Raw genomic sequence first — 19,872 nt, 5'->3', positions numbered from 1 at the left:
GGTCTGGACACGCCCCCTTTGTCTGGTCCATGCCCCCAAAACACCACGATAACGCCCACAAAACGTTGCAATGCCGCCCCGTCACCATCTCCTACCGGTACTTCTGCGATCCAGCTGTATCGGCGCCTAAGTACTGTAATGTAATTATTTGCTCCCAGGTGAGTTAATGCTCCATTTCCTTAATGCATCATGGATGTAAACTGTAATACACTAATTAAAAGTGATCCTGCATCATACCTAATCATTAACCCATACCCCCCCCCCCCCCCCTTTCCCCCCCTTCCATCTCCACATGGTAATTTCCCTGCCCCTCGGTCACTGTCTCCAGGGCAGGAGAGGAAAATCACAGGCACTATGGTGATGTGGTCATGGACATGATACTGCTTTTTCTGTTCCACAATGGCAGTGAGGTGGAGCCTGGTTCTGTACTGTGACATCGCCATGCTCCCTGCTTATTACAGACACTGAGAAGTAGTAGAGTGATGTGTTCGATCACCATCTGACTTCATCTGACTTCCCTTCCCTTCCTGCCTGCTGTGTAATGTAAGAAACAGCAGTGGAGTGGAGGGGAGGGCAGGACAGTAAAACATTCACATAATTAGCATGTGTCTCAGTTGTGCTAAGGATGAGCCTCACTCGTCCTCAGCACTGCAGAATTTTTGTGTGATAAGAAAAGTGTGCTTGCAAGTTTCCTAATGGCAGTGAACGTTGGAGGGTGCCAGGGAAGGAAGAAACAGAAGGGTAGATTTATCAAAGTTTGGAGAGAGATAAAGTACCACCAACCAATCAACTCCTGTCATTTTTCAAACACAAAGACTCTAAAATGACAAAAGCTTTGATACTTTGTCTCCCTCCACTTTATCACTCTCGAAGCTGTGATACACCTCCCCAGAATTACTTTTGGAGTAGGACTACTGCATAACACAAAGTTTTGAACCAGTAGAACGGGAGAGGCCACTTAAAGTGGTCTATCTCCCTCATATTCACAGCTAGCCACTTAAGAACATCACCATTTGTGGGAGTGCCCCTATATCTCCCATCCAGGACTTAAAAAACTCAGGTATACCCACATATTTGGGTCTATTTACTTATTTTCTTATACAAATGGGGGAATATGCAGATGAGGGACTATTTCAAAAGTAGCGGAGGCCTTAAAAACCACTGGAGGAGCCGCCCTCAGTGAAAGACAGATACAAAGGGGGCCCCACAGAGGAAGACACATAGTAAATATGGAGTCTTGTGGATGGAGACAGCAAGGAAGAGTGCACCTCAAGGGTGTCAAGCAGAGTGACAGCTAAGGAGTGAGTGTGCCGGATGGAAGAAGGAGAGGAAGCTAGTATGGTAGTAACTTCCTATTTCCACAGGTATTGACATAGGTCTCCCCACAGTGAAATTTGAATTATGCAAATATTGGGACTGATTCTATTGGCGGTTGCCAACATTATGTAAATCCCGCTACAAATCCCTTTCTGCTGGCGTACATCCATGCATCCAAATGTGTAAGGACTGAGACCCCTGATGCAATACTGATTGATGTGTGTTTACACTAGAGATGTGCGACGGGCACTTTTCGTGTCTTGGTTTTGGATCTGGATTGGTTTTGCCAAAAACACCCTTTCGGGTTTTGGTTTTGGTTTTGGATCTGGATGATTTTTTTTTTTAAACCACAAAAACAGCTAAAATCACAGAATTTGGGGGTAATTTTGATCCTAAGGTATTATTAACCTCAATAACATTCATTTCCAGTCTATTCTGAACACCTCACACCTCATAATATTGTTTTTAGGCCAAAAGGTTGCACCGACGTAGCTATATGACTTTGCTAAGCGACACAAGTGTGCGGCACAAACACCTGGCCCATCTAGGAGTGGCACTGCAGTGTCAGACAGGAAGGCAGATATAAAAACTAGGCCCCAGACAGCACATCATGCAAAGAAGAAAAAGAGGTGCAATGAGGTAGCTGGATGACTAAGCTAAGTGACACAAGTGTGCGGCACAAACACCTGGGCCATCTGGGAGTGGCATGCAGTGGCTGAATGTCGAAAGTGGGCCGCAATTTTTCAGGCCACCGACAGCATCTCCTGCACGCCCGTGTCATTTTTCAAAAAATTCTGCACCACCAAATTAACTGTATGTGCAAAAAGAATTTGCCCAGATGTAATGCACGCACATGATTGGTGGACTTATACGGCAGTACCCCTGGACTTATACGGCAGCACCACTGGACTGGACTTATACGGCAGTACCACTGGACTGGACTTATATGGCAGTACCCCTGGACTTATACGGCAGTACCACTGGATTGGACTTATGCGGCAGTGCCCCTGGATTGGACTTATGCGGCAGTGCCCCTGGACTTATACAGCAGTACTCCTGGACTTATACCGCAGTACCACTGGACTTATACGGCAGTACCACTGGACTGGACTTATACGGCAGTACCCGTGGACTTATACGGGAGTACCCCATGACTTATACAGCAGTACCCCTGGACTTATACGGCAATACCCCTGGACTTATGGCAGCACAGGACACCACCACTGGACTTATGGCAGCACAGGACACCACCACTGGACTGATGCAGCACAAGACACCACCACTGGACTGGACTTATACAGCAGCACCACTGGACTTATGGCAGCACAGGACACCACCACTGGACTGATGCAGCACAAGACAGCACCACTGGACTGGACTTATACAGCAGCACCACTGGACTTATGGCAGCACAGGACACCACCACTGGACTGATGAAGCACAAGACAGCACCACTGCACTGGACTTATACAGCAGCGCTGGACTTATGGCAGCACAGGACATCACACTGTGACTGGACTGATGCAACACAAGACACTACCACTGTACTGATGCAGCACAAGACAGCACTGGAATGACACAAAAGAGCAGGTCGCCACCCCACGCGCCACACCACTTTCCCGCACAGACACTGAGGAGACACGTCCTCTCGCTACACTCTCCAGGACTGGAGTGAAAATGGCGGCGACGCCCGGCTCCTTATATGGAATCCAAAACCTGCGAGAATCCGACAGCGGGGTGATGACTTTTTGCCTCATTCTGGTTTCCGAGTCTGGCAGGAAAACCCGTGCCGGACTCGGATCTGGGCTCGGGACGTGATGTTCAGTAGGATTCGGTTCTCAGGGAACCGAACCCACTCATCCCTAGTTTACACATACAATCAGTCGCACCATCAAAACTTGCAAAAGTGCTATAGCCGGTGCAGTTTCTGCATTCCCCCACGTATGGCCTCCTATGTTAGCGTCTGTGTGTGCGCAACCACTTTCACCAACACACCCACGACATAATACGCCCATAGGCATCCATCTCTGCGCATGCGTTAAGAAGACACCTCTTTTGGTAGAAACATGACTGGAATAAGGTTAAAAGCATTTGTAACTGTTAGAAGTGTTTGCAGTATTTGATGGTGCACCAAGTGCAAAAAAAAAAAAAAATTAAAAAATCTCAGTCATATAAATCAGTATATTGTTTTTCCAGGACCCAAGTTAACAGTAAATGACAGTTACAATTGGACTGCGGCCGTCCGCTCTTTTGTACTCATTAATTTAGTTACAAGATACTGCTTTGAAATGAGTAGCCTCCAGCTATTTCTCTATTTCCACCTTTCATATAACACAAACACAAACCTTCTGCCATCATCATTCAGGAGCTAAATTATTCCTCATCAGCGCGGGGGAGCAGAGCGATGCTGGTTGACTTTTAAACCAGGTTCATAATTTAGTATTTTAATAGCCACGTTTATTTATACCTGGAGACGCTGGAAGGAAGACAGAAACGCTTGAATGTGTTAGGAGATTGGGAAATTGTTTGAAACAAATTAAACTGCATCATTTATTAATTTGCTGTTGAAAACCAGTCATATTTATATTACACCGTAGTCACTGTACACACACCAGCAATATGTACAGTATGACATTTATTAAAGCAATAGATCAAAAGTCTGTTTTAGAATCGGGCAATAGGTCGACACCAAATTGTCGACGTGCCTTAGTTTGACAGGTAAAAAAGTCGACGGGTACAGATGGAGCCATGCTCATCTGAGGCGGCTCCATCGCAAACTAGCACTCCCGGTTGAACTAGGAGATCCGTCCGCCTAGTCACGTCGGGAGTGTACAGAGACGCTCCCATTCAGAGCACCTCTGTCCGGGTGCGCGGACGGAGACGCTCTCCATTCAAGTGGATAGGACGTGTCTCCGTCACGGGCGTGCGCGGCTGGTGACGCTCTAGGCCTAGTCACAGACGGAGCCACGACTAGTGTGGCTCCAGCTGTACAAAAGGTCAACAGGTAAAAGGTAAGACAGGTACAAAAGATCAACAGGATGAAAAGGTTGACATGACAATGGTTGACACACAAATGGTTGACACATATTTTTGTGGCCAAATCTTGTATCTTTCATGTTCTGTGACCATCAGTACAAACATGTACGGTCACGATCTCACTTTGCTCGCCACGCTTTGGGCAAGGATACTATTCACAATAAATGTCCTCATGGATAGTAAATCAAGCAAATGTCGGAAAAACAGAAAAAAGATATGCTGACCATTTGTGTCGACCATTGTCATTTCCCTGCCCTGTCGCAGAAGTACAAAAGTATCGCACAGCGGCGACGCTTTTGTACTTCAGGAGTAGCTCCCGGGTAGCACAGCATTTGTGCGCTGGCCAGGAGCTACTCGTCACTGCCCGGCTTGCGGCGGCCGTGTGTGTGGACCGCGCCCACAAAATGGTGGCCAAACGCCGCCGTTCCGCCCCCTGCCGCATGCGCAGTTCTGACCTGATCGCTGCGCTGCGATAAACTGCAGCGAGCGATCAGGTCAGAATGACCCCCAAAGTCACTTAGTACAGGCCCACACACATTGGATCTAATTCATGTTTGTATGCAGTGGAGAGATTATCGACAAACTGCGCATGTGCGAGGGTGCCACTGCGATCTCACTCGCACTGAGAACTTTGTTGCAGAGCGAGTGATAGGAAGTGGCCATTTGGATCTGGTAATGGGAAGTTTAAGATGAGTGGTTCAGGTTGTTGAGGTGTTGCACGGAGAGGCTCGTTGAGGTGCGACAACATACACAGCATGCAATAAACATCTTTACCACTGGGTGGCTAATGATCCACTAATCCAGTACTGTAGAGCGAATAGAGGTGGGTGGATGGACATACAGTACTGTACAGTAATCGTACTGTAATAGTTTACTCTTAGCAAGTCCTGGCAAATAGCCAGTGACAACTGTAATGTTATACACACAGACCAACGGTCATATGGAGAGAGTCAATCAGGAACTTGAAGTGTATAGCGTACTATAGATAAAGGGACGCTGCAAAAAATATTAATTCTCTGTCGGGACCAAAAAAATAATTAAATAAATCAAAGAGTGTATACAGATGCAAACTTACGTGTTAAAGCAATGGTCCATTGGCGTTATAGTTATGTGAGCGTCCAAGTCCCATAGACAATACAGCATAAGCAAAACCAATTAAAAATGGGATCACTGCTTCTATTTGCACATGAGTTTGCATCTGTATCACCACCATGACCTAGCAGTGAGGTGTACCAGTCCCCATGATCATGGTCCTGGGTTCAATTCCCAGAAAGAGCGAATGCCTTTTTTTTATATTTACACTTTATACATTTTTTTTAACATTCATACATTTAAGAACCTTACATTCAACAGAATTATAAACACAGGAAAAGATCAGTTTTCATTACGAACTGGCCGAGCGTCTGCAACGCACAATCTGTAATACAGTACTTCATATAAGCACTTACGTACTGTTTAATGTACATCCTGTAAACAGTACATGGGGCTAGGTTTAGCAAGCAAAGTTACAAATATGAAAAATATATACGACCTGTCTAGTCCCTTCCCCCAACCAAAGCCCGTAGTATGAGCCCGTCATTTACATACTGTTTTGTCAATTTATTGACTGTAAGCTGGCCTCCCTGTCTGTGAAATGAGCAGTCTCCTAGGGGATGGGGAAGGGGGAGGTGGGGGATAACTAGCGGAGTGGGTAACCTGCCTACAGTATGAATTGACCGGAGAAGTTACAATAAGATTCACAGAACTTTACTGGACCGGTAGGGCTCCCCTATTTTAAATTTGAACTGACCAGCAGCCCTACCATTGATGAGGACACATCTGTATTAGGTTTAGCTCAAGTCTACGTAGTGATGAAAATAAGAGACAGCAGACCAAATCACCCGACCATGCCAGCATGATGCCCGTTTACAGTTTGGGGGTTAAAAAATAGTTTGGGGTTGAAAAAAAAAATAGATAATTTAACTTTTTTGAATTAGCCCAAATGCATTTTTCCTTATTACTAAAGTGTATATGTTTATTCTTACACAAGATGAAACAGGATTGATATTGAGCGGCATAAAGAATAGAGAGGACGTTAGCTAGTGAGTACAGGATAATAAAGTTTGTGTATATTACACCCAGACAGCAAAGAGGATCTTTATATTCTGCTATTGAGCATATGTCAGCAAAACGGCGCTATCCTGTTTATCGAAGTAAACATAAAAGGACAGATCAATAAACACGGCTTGGAATGTAGTTGTTTAGTCATAAAACAAATAGTGTAAAGTTTCCCTTTCGTGTGTTTGTTTTACAATGTCCTAGACAAATATTCTTCGAGAAATAAATTTAGTCCCATTAGATGGAATAGATAAAGATGATATCAGTGCTGAATGGGATGATTACTGATGTTTTGGTAGTTTAGTAGATGCAATGACACTTACATAGGGGTTTGTCATTTCAGCAGTCTCACGCTTTCCTGCGTTTTACAAACAAGTACACACTGCGAAGGCTGTTACTTTTGATGCAAATGATGTCACTACCGTGAAGCAAATCTGCCAATATATACTAGTGCCTCAGCCGTGGGTATTTGTACAGAGGCGGCGTCCCTGGTCTGCCTCTTGCGTACAAAGACGCACCAACCGTATGGTTGCTCAGAATGTCCATCGCAAGTGAGCCGCTCAACTGCGCAAAAATCGACACTGTGTCCACATCTAAATCAGGCCCTTCGTGGGCTGAAACACTACTTCCTAGTAATCAATTCACTAGTAAATACGAGCAATTCTGTTACTACTGGTAACTACTACTACTTCTATCACTACTAATAATAACTAGTACTTCTTCTGTTACTACTGGTAACTAGTACTACTTCTGTCACTACTAGTAACTAATAGTATTTCTGTCACTACTAGTAACTAATACTAATACTACTTCTGTCACTACTAGTAACTACTGCTTCTCTCACTACTAGTAACTACTACTGCTGCTGCTGTAACTACTGATAACTAGTACTACTTCTGTCACTACTGGTAACTACTACTACGTTTGTCACTACTGATAACTAGTACTGCTTCTGTCACTACCGGTAATTAGTACTACGTCTGTTACTACTAGTAACTAATACTACTTCTGTCACTACTAGCATTTCTTTCACTACTGGTAACTAGTACTACTTCTGTCACTACTGGTAACTACTACTATGTGTGTCACTACTGGTAACTACTACTACTTCTGTCACTACTGGTAACTACTACTATGTGTGTCACTACTGGTAACTACTACTACTTCTGTCACTACTGGTAACCACTACTGTTTCTGTTACTTCTAGTTACTACTGCTGCTGTCACTACTGATAACTAGTACTACTTTGGTCACTACTACTACTACTACTGCTGCTGCTGTCACTACTGATAACTAGTACTACTTCTGTCACTACTGGTAACTACTACTACTTCTATCACTACTGATAACTAGTACTTCTGTTACTACTGGTAACTAGTACTACTTCTGTCACTACTAGTAACTAATAGTATTTCTGTCACTACTAGTAACTAATACTACTTCTGTCACTACTAGTAACTACTGCTTCTGTCACTACTAGTAACTACTGCTTCTGTCACTACTAGTAACTACTACTGTTTCTCTCACTACTAGTAACTACTACTGCTTCTGTCACTTCTAGTAACTACTACTGCTTTTGTCACTACTGGTAACTACTACTTCCTCTGTCAATACTAGTAACTACTAATACTTATGTCACTACTCGCAACTACTAGTGACAGTAGTGAGACAGGATGCACAGAATACCTACCTTCTTATTAACATTAGTTCAGACAACACACATGCGCAGCCTCCACTCTGTAGGTGATAGGACCAACACGAATGATTGCATTTGGGGTTATCATCATCTGGCAAACTCTAGGTTTGCCCCTCTTAAAGTGAAATGTCTACCTCCAGCTACTCCTGGATATAAATCTGTCCATTTGGCCAGTAAAAAGCCACCTGGAGGTAATTAGTTATAGCATAAGTTACTTTCTATTGATGAAGACGTACATCCCACACTTGTCCTAAACCCCATTTCCCCAATGTTGGGAGGTATGGTGAATATTACATGAGACACGGCATGGTTACTATTAGTACAGTGGTTCCCAGCACTAAGAGCCCTGGGTTTGAATCTGAAGAGGGTAAATCAGCCAACAGGTTGCATGCCCTCCCCCGAGTCCATGTATCATTATTATTATTATTATTATTATTATTATCATCATTACTATTATTATTATTTATATGCACCGCCATGTGTCAGTAGCTAAACAATTACATTGTGTACAGTGTTTCCATTAGAGTCTCCGGTTTCCTTCCACAGTCCAAAAATATACTGGTAGCTTTGGAGCAGTGACTGATGTGAATTAATTAACATTAATGGGCCCACTTGCAGTTGGACACATCAGATACGTTTACGTGTAAGATGTGCACTTCTATACTACACATGTGCTCCAATAAATGCGTGCGTATAGTCCCTACGTATATACATTTCTGTGTATCATTGGTTTGCGGCACATTATGCCTGGAGAGGTGGAGTGGAGTCAGAACAGGGCGGGCCTATGACATGTAGAGTAAGGCATGTTCATGTATCACAAACATGGAAGCATCCACAGATACACAGAAGGGTTGGTGACATTATACAGTACATAATGATAGTTACTGTATAACAATCAGAAACACTATTTAGCCACCTCTGACCAACAGTATACCTATTGCCCTCCCCAGCTGATAGACCTAAACCTTTAGCATAGCTGGTATATTATATTATATCACACCATATTTATATTTGTCATTTCCATTTATACTACTGTAAGAAGAGGATTCCCATTGGGGTTTTAAAGGTGAAAACAACAGGTGTTATTTAATTTTACTTTTATTACTTACTTTAGCTCAATTTTAATGAAGATAATTTGTATTTGCAAGTGTAATGTTCAATTACATAATGCAATGATCTCTCTTGTGTATATAACACGATTGGTGATTGGATTGTAGGAGCTAGGAGCAGGTCTATTCGCCCAGGGTTGGGAGGAGAGGACTGAAGAGCAGGATCCGGGTACACGGCGAAGGTATAGCCCTGCCGGATAGTGAGAGACTAAAGGTGACCATCCATTACTCAGACTTGTCTGACCTGCAGATCGCATCAGATTTCTCTTGAACTTTCCCGGGAGCGTCCCGGGAATCGGATCGGACCCTGGCTTTAAAGCTGGCCATACACTTGTGCGATGCCCTGCGGCGCGACATCGCGGGGCATCGCACCCGCAGTTCAGGTGCGATGAAATCGCACCTGAACTGCCAAAGTGATTACCATGCGATCATGCGATAGATCGCATGGTAATCACGTGATGGGCACGTCACCGCCGAGTGGGAGCGGCCTCTAGCCGCTCCCGGCGGGTGCCCATCGCACATCGCAGTGCGATATATCTCATGTGGGACTGAAACCACATGCGATCGCACTGCGATGCGACAAATATTAAGTGCAGCACATAATATCTTGAGACGCGATATTCGACCGGCGTGCCCGCGCATCGCATCTCAAGGTACCTAAAATGTGCATACAATCCTTCGATTTCTCTCACAGATGTGGTCGAAATCGAAGGATAGCACCGATTATCTCATAAGTGTATGGGCACCATAATTCTCACTACATTCTCTTCAGATATATCTGATGCGATCTATCATGTGCCAGATCGCATCAGATATATCTAATGCACACATGCTACATGTGATTGATCTGATGCGATATTTAAATATAATAGGCTGGCCAGGGAGATGCCAGTCAAGTGACGCTTCAGATGAATCTGATCAGATACATCTGAAGTAAAAAAAAACACTCCGATGTGCATCTGATTTCTTCAGATTCACAGAGATCTGTAGTTCAGACATATCTGACATGGAACTGCGCATCGGATCGGAAGAGCCATCCAATGTGACATTTTTCTTCAGATTTTTCGGTCAGATGCTTCGAAATCTGAAGAAAAGTGTCCAAATCGGACTGGTGGATGGGGGCCTTAATACAGTCAGTGGAAGAGCCAGCTACAGTAGGCCACAGGAAGAAGCGCTGTGTAGCTACCATAGGAGATGGATGTAGAGTAGTCCACGGTGGTGAGGCTGGACTAGTAGTCCGGACAAGCGGTTAGGTCCCTGGAGTCAGAAACTCCTATGGGATCGGGTAGCTGGCTTCTGGAGGCTGTGTGTCCACAGAAAGTTCATGGGAGGAGGGTAATAGATGGGGTTAGACTTTTTTGTTGCTCAAAACTTTTGTGTCAAATTCTGCATATACGTTTATAGAAAATAAATTGTACTCTCCTCAGCCAATCACATAACAGTAACAGCCATGAGAGAAAACGCAGGGGAGGTTCCCAGGAGAAGTCATTTTATTGAGTGTATTACATGAACTCTTCTCATCCTGACACCCTCTTTGACTTGTAATGCCCACTGCTTCAGGTTCTCCTAATCAATGGCGTTCAAAGATGTCCCGGTCAGTCCGACCCCATTAACGAAGCCATTATGAAAACAGAAAACTTCCACATCGGTGAAAACGTTAATAAATACCACTTTAAATTTCAGCAGAGACCATTGACAATGAATCATTGGGGTCAATTCAATTTGCCGACAGTTGAATAGCACCAGGAATTAGCTCCCAGTGCTATTCAATACAGCGCCAAGTGACACTTAATTGTCGGGAATTCTTCTCTCACCCCCCGGGGGATGTGAGAGGAAATCCGACAAAGTGCTGGTGCTTTAGGGAATCAGCATCGCGCCGTGGAGTTAAGTCGGATAATGCTCGTTCTCCCGACAAATCAACCTGTAAAGTCCAGGAGAACAGGCATTCGCCGACTTACCATAAACTAAATTGAATAGCGACGGGAGATAATTCCAGGCGCTATTCAACTGTCGGCAAATTGAATTGACCCCATTTTGCATTGACTATGGGGTCTATTCATGAAACAGTGAAAAGTGTGGAGAAGAGAGCCAGTGGAGAAGTTGCCCATGGCAACCAATCAGATGCTACGTATAATTTTATAGAATGCATTTTATAAATGTTACCTCAAGACTGATTGGTTGCCATGGGCAACTTCTCCACTGGCTCACTTCTCCACACGTTTCAGTATTTCATGAATAAACCTACAGTATATGTGCTGCAAGGACAAAGTAAGACAGAGTTGCAGAAGATATGAGGGGATACTCTGCCTGCTTTAGCTTGCTCTCAGTGGTACAGTAATGCCTATCCCTCAGTGCTGTCTATTACCATCATCTTTATCACTAATATCAGTTCAACTTCTAACGCTTTTGGTCTCTGGAGTATTATTTAAAAAGAAGACATTTGTCCTAAAACAAGCCCATGAGGCTGAGTCACCTTTATATTGATATAGACTGTCCTAGCCCTGGCCATAATATATAATGCAATACATTCTTGCTCTATTAACCTAACAAAAGACATAATGCACAACCAATGCTTGTTTGTAAGAAGCAATAGTTTGGCAAGTGCAAACAGGTTCAGAAGCTGTACAGTATATCATAAATCCACGGTCACAGCTCATAAGCCGCATCCAAATGGGATAGACCTGTGTGTAGGTTCAGCTGCAGGCGTCTAGAGCATTATTACAAGGGAGAGAGAGGAAAGGATTGATGCAAAAGATCAGCAGCCTGGAGAATCACAGCGCTCTAGACAGAGAGTAAAAATAGGATTTTGGTACTTACCAGGTAAATCCTTTTCTTTGAATCCATAGGGGGCACTGGAGTACTCTTGGGATATGGACGGGCGTAGCCGAACAAAGGCACTGAATATTCAAATTTAGGACTCTCCCCCCCTCCATATCCCCAAGTACCTCAGTGTACTGTGCCAGTGTTTTTTACTGAGCGAACAGGATATAGAGAGGATTGACAATGGAGAATTCCTATAACATAACAGACAACCACAAAGTTGACCTGTAACCTTATTGTCAACTAAACAGTTGACACCTTAACCGATAGAACGTTATAATTTGAACCAATCGGTGAAAATGTGTTACCATAAGCTCCTTTGAGCTTAACACCACCCAAGTAAAATTTGTTTACTAAGCTCCCTTGAGCTTAAAACAACCCAGGTAAAACTGCTCTGGGTGGGCGTCCAGTGCCCCCTATGGATTCAAAGAAAAGGATTTACCTGGTAAGTACCAAAATCCTATTTTCTTTATCATCCACTAGGGGTCACTGGAGTACTCTTGGGACGTACCAAAGCTTCCCTCGTGGGCGGGAGAGCTGTTTGATACTTGTAACAGTAGGCAGGCCAAAGCTGAATGCTGATGGCGCCACCATTCATAACGTGTAAACGTGCACAAACGTGGTGCACTGAAGGCTATGTAGCCGCGTCATAGACGCTCCACGACCCGCTGGGTCTGACATTCCCACAGAACCTGTGGGATGAACTATTACTGACGTAGGCGATTGTAACTGAGCCTTAAAGTAAGCCTGACTTGTAGTCATTATTATCCAACTGGATAATGTCTGCTGAGAAACTGGCTAACCCCAGTTTGCAGTATTATATAGAACAAACAACGTATTTATATCACGTAATGTAGACGTTCGGTACATATATAAACGCGTAATGCGTGTACCACATTCAGAATTCTAGAATGTGCTGTCCCCACAGGAACCACTATTGGTATATTGATGTGAAGAATACGAAAGCGGATTTCGTCCGAAGATCTGCTTTGTCATGAGAAAACTTAAATACGGTGGCTTGGAATACAAGGCACCCAAATATGAAAACAAAACCCTTGCCGAAGCACCCTTGCCGAAGGCAAGGCTAGAAGAAAAATGTTTTCCAAAGTAAGAAACTTAATTCTCATTTGTTGTAAAGGTTCAAAAAATATGAAACTTAATTCCCCTTTGTTGAAAGGGTTCCAAAATATGAAAACTGTAATAAATCTGAACCCAACCTCAAATCGCCTGGCGCTGTAGGTGGGATAAATAGAGTCTGAACTTTGGTGACACCTTGTAGAAAGATGTTTACAGACGCAAATAGAGGCAAACGTCTTTGAAAATACGTTTACCACACAGATACCTGCACTGTTAGTGCAGATGAACGCAGTTTTCCATCCCATCCCGTTTAACAGAATACGGGTACTTGAAGTATGATGTTGGAAACTTCCGAGGTTTACAACCTATGTAAGCACACAAAATTTTTTAATAATGAGCTGCCTTAAGCGGCTTACTATTTCGTTACATGGTTGGTATAACCGATACTGTAATGCTCTATTTTCTAAGAGGGCGGTTTGAACCCTCACCCCGTCAACCGCAGCTGCGGTACACAGATAATAGGTATACAGATAATAGGTATATAGGTAACTATGGATAAAAGAACGTTCCCTGATGTAACAGGTTGGACGTATTATGAGAGGGCTAAGATCGTGTGCAAGTATTCCTTGAAAATTCGAGAAGCAAACTTCTCCGAAACCCATGAGCTACCACCAGTATGACTGTGACGAACTGTCTTCTGATCCGTTTTGGCAACGGAGAGAGAAGCGGAAAATGGTGGAGCCAGATACACGATGCTGAATGACCCCATGAATGTGAGAGATTTCACCGCCACTGCCCTTGTGAACTGTTTTGTACACCTACTGAGCTTTTGTAATTGTGGCGAGATGCCATCATGTATACTTGAGGACAACCCCCTTCTGTGGACTCACATATGAAACACCTCTGGATTTAATGTCCAGTTTTCAAGATCCAAATCCTGACGGGTGAGATCATCTGTCTAACAGATGTCCACTCACTGATTGATCTCTTGACATTTTCACCTAATGGCGTTCTGAGCCATTGAAGATTTGAGTGACCTGCTGCATTGCCATGCGGCTTCTTGGTTCTCACTGGTTGTTGTGTATACAACTGGCGTTGCTTTGTTTGACTGCTTAAGGCCAGCGTGATCTAGGCATGAAAAAACAAAATGACATGAAACTCACGGTTGTTTCTCTCCACGGAAATCTTTAGTAAAAGCGAAAGATGTATTCGTTCTGAAGAGAAACCAGAGTCTATGCCTGGTCAGACTGAAAGCGAATCATTTATTGCATTGTAAAATGCACAGAGTTCTAGGACATTTATCGACAGCAATCTGTCGTGTTTTAGAACCTTTGAGTTGATTTTAACTACAAATCCTGACTCTCTGTGACTGTCGTCCAGAGTATAAGCACCCTTGTCCCTCTGTGGAAAACGCGAGTGAATGGTGGCGAACTAAATTGAAAACACATCTTTATTCTTAATAGATGAATACACCAATGTACCGCTAGAGTGCGTGTACTTTTGTTCTTGCTGGTGTAGTAGGTAAAAGTCTTTGACTTACCATATTTATAATCTTACCTAGGAATTGACATCGTTTAGACAGACTTAGATGCGATTGTTTTCGAACTTGATCTGCTACCGCAGTATACTTTAGTAGCGCAAGTTAGAAGAACTTTGTTGATACATAGTTCTTATGTGAGATGAGCTATGATCCCAACATCACTTTGGTAAATACCGGAAGCGATAAGCAACGGTAGAAATGAAATGGGTAATGGTTGTGGCGATTTGCAAACGCTAGAACCTGTGATGAAGAAACCGGACTGGGTAAATACGCATTGTGAATTTCAAATGCAATTATGCAATTTTGTGGCTGCAAAAAGCAAATACTAACTACAGAAAATCCATTTTCTAACTGTAGTAAATGACTTGCTGATTGATACTGCAACGGAGCTGTTTGGTTTTGCTCAAACAGAGGGGAATAAGTAACTCTGACTCTGTTGGCGTACTATTGGCTGGTTTATAAACCAGCAAAGACTAAATGACATATTGCCAAACCGTTCGACAGAATCAGTTTTGTACTTTAAGCTGTAAATAGCTGAGACATATATGAGTTGAAGTCATGAAATCTCGCAAAAGTAACATGTAAAGACGCGCTTCCACAATTATAAAAGAGGTCATCAAACCACTGGCTTGCTGACTGTGACGTCCCTTCGTTACAAAGCGTGACTGTTTGTTATAAAGGGTTAAAATGCCGTTACAAGTATATTATTTTAGGAGCAAACAAGCTCTGGCCCTGTCGCGCTTAACTACGACAATGAAAATAACCGGCGTTAGCAGAAGCTTAACAGATATACTCTGCAGCTTCTTTTAACAGTGATCGTCATGGTTTCATACATAGATTCTAGTGACCCAACTGTATCTTGGGTTTTTGTAATGTTTGACAGAAACGCATCTTCCAATGGTGGATCGCGTCCTTTTGGAAACGATTATGTATGGTTGTCCAAAACCCCGCACTATTCGGTGTGAGATTTGACATAGAATCGTGCATTAAATTATAAGACCAGTGACATAAACCCTTTGGTATCCAAAGGGAAATTGGCCCTTTGTAAAGACTGTCTTTTGTTAGAGCTGGCAGAGTCATTTCGAGACTCCGATTACCGCTCTTTTAATTTGAAATGCCAATGTTAACATAGGTTTCTTAAAAAAAATAATTAAATATTTTTAGTCTGCACTAGAGCCTTATTCGCTATGTAGACAGACATCATAATCGGCAACAGACAGACACTTGCACGACTTAATGAAGTTATTATATGGCATATATATATATATATATATATATATATATATATAAATATGTTATTGCTGAACAGCATATTTATCTCTACGGAAATCTTTAGGAAACTAAAGTGTTCTTTATGTGAAAAGTAGTTCACATGGCATATGAAACCCGAACCAAATTCCTACTAACACCCCAGCGCCTTCTGGTGGCTTAAAGATGTAGGGCAGGAATGTTCTAGCATTATCCTGAACTAAAAATTCCCACTAACACCCCTGCGCCTCCTTGTGGAGTAGAGGTGTATGGCCGGAATGTTCTGGAATTATAACTGGAAACACAGCAATGATTAAAATGGCCGCCATGCCATGTTTTCACATAAAATCACCGTACAGGTTATTTGCTGCAGTTTTAATATATAGGCTTAATAGCCTATTATACAGATTATACAATGATAACACAGGTGTAGGATACAGTAAAAATACATGAATTTAGTTATCCATTACACTGCCTGCAGTTAATGTTATTATCTTGCAGCCTTAACAGAAAATAACAGAAAACATGGTTAAACGTGGAATAGATTATGCCACTGATAGCCTATTGCAAACCAAAGCCTCATATATATATTATATATATAAATTGCTTAAACATATAATCACAGTTTATACTGATATCAGACACAGTTCTGGCAGCAAAAATCTTCATTATATATTATATATATAACATGTATAATCACAGTTCTGTGATATTATAGCCCCTGACACTGTATAAAAATCGCTTTGCTGCTTGTGTCTATTTTTAACCCATGCAGCCTTTGCTGCTGCTATGGGCATTACTTCCCCTCCCCCATCCCCATGTTACCTGCAGCGTACGGGTATCGGGTGCAGGGAGAGGAGGAGAACGCTGTATATAGCGCCGGGGAGCCGTCCGGAAGAGCGGGCGGCGGCGGGCCTTCCAACAATAGTACCCAGTTTCTGTGTCCGGCATCAGCATGCGGTGACTGGAAGAGCGGCCGGCGTCCGTGAGTGACGTGCGGCCGCTCGTTAACACACGGGAGACTCTCGGCGGCGCCTCTGTATTGGTGCCGGTCCATCAGCGCAGTGAGAGCGGCCGGCGTCTGAGTGACGTGCGGCCGCTCTTTAGCACACGGTAAAGTCTCGGCAGCGTGCACAGTGAGAGCGGCCGGCGTCTGAGTGACGTGCGGCCGCTCTGTAGGGTAGTTAAGCAGGAACCCTTCAGCGGCGTGCTTAGCGGCGGGTACAGTGAGAGCGGCCGGCGGCTGAGTGACGTGCGGCCGCTCTGTAGGGTAGTTAAGCAGGACCCCTTCAGCGGCGTTACAGTATAACATCACACACAGTAGGGCGGCAGCGTGCGCTGACCGCCCTGACACCCATACCTTGTGCCGTTTTCATCCTGGCTGTGACGAGCTTCTCTCTGCAAGCTCTGTTTTAGCCTCCAGCTTCTCTTGTGACGGGCTTTCTGTAAGCTCCTTGCAGCTGTAGCTCTTCCAGCTCTTTGTCTCATCCTGGCTGTGCCGGAGCTTCTTTCTGTAAGCTCCGTTCAGCTTGCAGGAGACAGTGGCTGCCTGTGGCTGTGAGGGTGCTCTTTGTGAGGACCGACACGCCATGCGCTCCTCTTATAGCGCCTGTGGCTGTGAGGGTGCTCTTTGTGAGGACCGACACGCCATGCGCTCCTCTTATAGCGCCTGTGGCTGTGAGGGTGCTCTTTGTGAGGACCGACACGCCATGCGCTCCTCTTATAGCGCCTGTGGCTGTGAGGGTGCTCTTTGTGAGGACCGACACGCCATTCGCTGCCCGTGCAGCGGCACTATCCCGGACCCATGTTTTTCCAGAAACTGGGAAGGGATGTGCTAAGTGTAAAAATAAAAATTAAAAATAAAAATTAAAAAATAAAAATCCAAGTGTGGTTATACCACAAGCCTATGTTCGTGCTGTGAGCACCGAAAAAACACTGGCACAGTACACTGAGGTACTTGGGGATATGGAGGGGGGGAGAGTCCTAAATTTGAATATTCAGTGCCTTTGTTCGGCTACGCCCGTCCATATCCCAAGAGTACTCCAGTGACCCTAGTGGATGATAAAGAAACTTGGCAAGTACTGTATCTCACACAACAAAACACACACACAGACGCTCCCTAAATGCAGATCCGTTCTTTAATGGCATGCATTATGCACCTACCTGTTGCAGTTTTGCAGGAAGACGCATTGCAAGTTCCAATTTGACCAATTTAATTAAAAACCAGGGACGTGCAGTCAGGGGAGGCAGGGGAGGCAGTACCTCCCCTGTGATTAATTAGTAAAATAATACAAAGACACTTATGACACATATTCTGTGTCATAAGTATCTTCTTTATTTTATTATACAGGTTGAGTATCCCATATCCAAATATTCCGAAATACGAAATATTCCGAAATACAGACTTTTTTGAGTGAGAGTGAGATAGAGAAACCTTTGTTTTTTGATGGCTCAATGTACACAAACTTTGTTTAATACACAAAGTTATTAAAAATATTGTATTAAATGACCTCCAGGCTGTGTGTATAAGGTCTATATAAAACATAAATGAATTGTGTGAATGTAGACACACTTTGTTCAATGCACAAAGTTATAAAAAATATTGGCTAAAATGACCTTCAGGCTGTGTATATAAGGTGTATATGAAACATAAATGCATTCTGTGCTTAGACTTAGGTCCCATCACCATGATATCTCATTATGGTAGGCAATAATTCCAAAATACGGAATAATCCGATATCCAAAATACCTCTGGTCCCAAGCATTTTGGATAAGGGAGACTCAACCTGTAATCATTTTAACTCCTTAAATTAGTTTGGGATGCACTGATAGCAGTTGCATCCCGTAGATAATGGGAGCAGGGGATAGAGCGGGGGGCGGGGCCAAGCACTTGGCTGTAAAAGCCCATTAAAAAAAATGCTGAAAGCGGCACTTCTACAAGTGCCTCGCTGACAGGGACACCACCGCCATGATCCGCTGTCCAATCACCCATACGCGGCACGACGGGCGGAAGTGGTGGCGGGTAATGGCGGTGAGCAGCAGTGGAGCGGGTGCCGGCGGTGAGCAGCGGTGGAGCGCGGGACCCGGCGGTGAACGGCGGTGGAGCAGGTGCCGGAGGTGAGCGGGTCCCGGAAGGTGAGCAGCGGTGGAGCCAGTCAGCAGCAGCACCTGAGCAGCGGTGGAACCAGTCAGCAGCAGCACCTACACTGTCCTGGACATGCAGGTGAGAGAGGGGGGCCGCTGGGATGGGTATTGCATTGATTTTATATATATATATATATATATATATACACAGTATATATATATATATATACACACAACAGTGCCTCCCCAGCCTATGACCTCACTGCACGTCACTGTTAAAAACCTTCAAATGTGAAAACGTGTGATATGCAATAAGGACAGTCCTGATCTTCCGTCACTCTCGTGATTAAACTGAGCAATATTTTAGGACAAGACATACAGTAAAAACCTGTAACTTCTCCCATTTACCATGAGGTGTCCTGGGAGGTAAATTAAGCATAGAAAACCCCTGGTCTTGATTTTGATTAGCATGTAAACCCGATGGTTTCTGCACAGGACCCACTGTGCACACGTGCAGAACATGTCCTGCATGATCACTCGCAGCCCCGTCAGGCATGCTGCGTTATTTGGGGGGGTGAATCAGGGGCAGCATCCGGGACCGTTCTGCAATACAGGACCATGTCACCCTCGTTTTGCAGGCTTGCTGAGTCCAGGGTCTGCGTTGTCGGGCGTAGACATTCTGTACCCGGCTGACCGGTTCCTTATGCTGGTCTGAGTAGGCTTCTGATGGTACAGACTGATCTCTTGCACCAAGGATAGGGCTGATGCAAGAGTGCACTAATAATGATGGCTGCTATGAAAGCGCAGGTACAGAAGAGTTCGGTGTGGATGCACAGAGGCTTACAGCC

At 44.1% G+C, this 19,872-nt stretch overlaps 1 protein-coding gene and 1 non-coding gene across 5 annotated transcripts in view; both read right to left on the bottom strand.

Annotated features, from left to right (window-relative positions):
- Positions 1 to 19,872, bottom strand: part of LOC134999232 (cyclic nucleotide-binding domain-containing protein 2-like) — a 713,550-nt gene that overhangs the window by 152,126 nt on the left and 541,552 nt on the right. The window lies entirely within an intron of this gene.
- On the bottom strand, positions 14,268 to 14,386 carry LOC135054139 (U5 spliceosomal RNA). Its single transcript, XR_010243384.1, has one exon. It is a non-coding gene; the product is annotated as a U5 spliceosomal RNA (small nuclear RNA).

The sequence above is a fragment of the Pseudophryne corroboree genome, chromosome 2 (genome assembly GCF_028390025.1).
Source record: "Pseudophryne corroboree isolate aPseCor3 chromosome 2, aPseCor3.hap2, whole genome shotgun sequence".
In the NCBI taxonomy this organism is placed as follows: domain Eukaryota; kingdom Metazoa; phylum Chordata; class Amphibia; order Anura; family Myobatrachidae; genus Pseudophryne; species Pseudophryne corroboree.
This window is presented reverse-complemented; position numbering and strand designations above follow the sequence as displayed.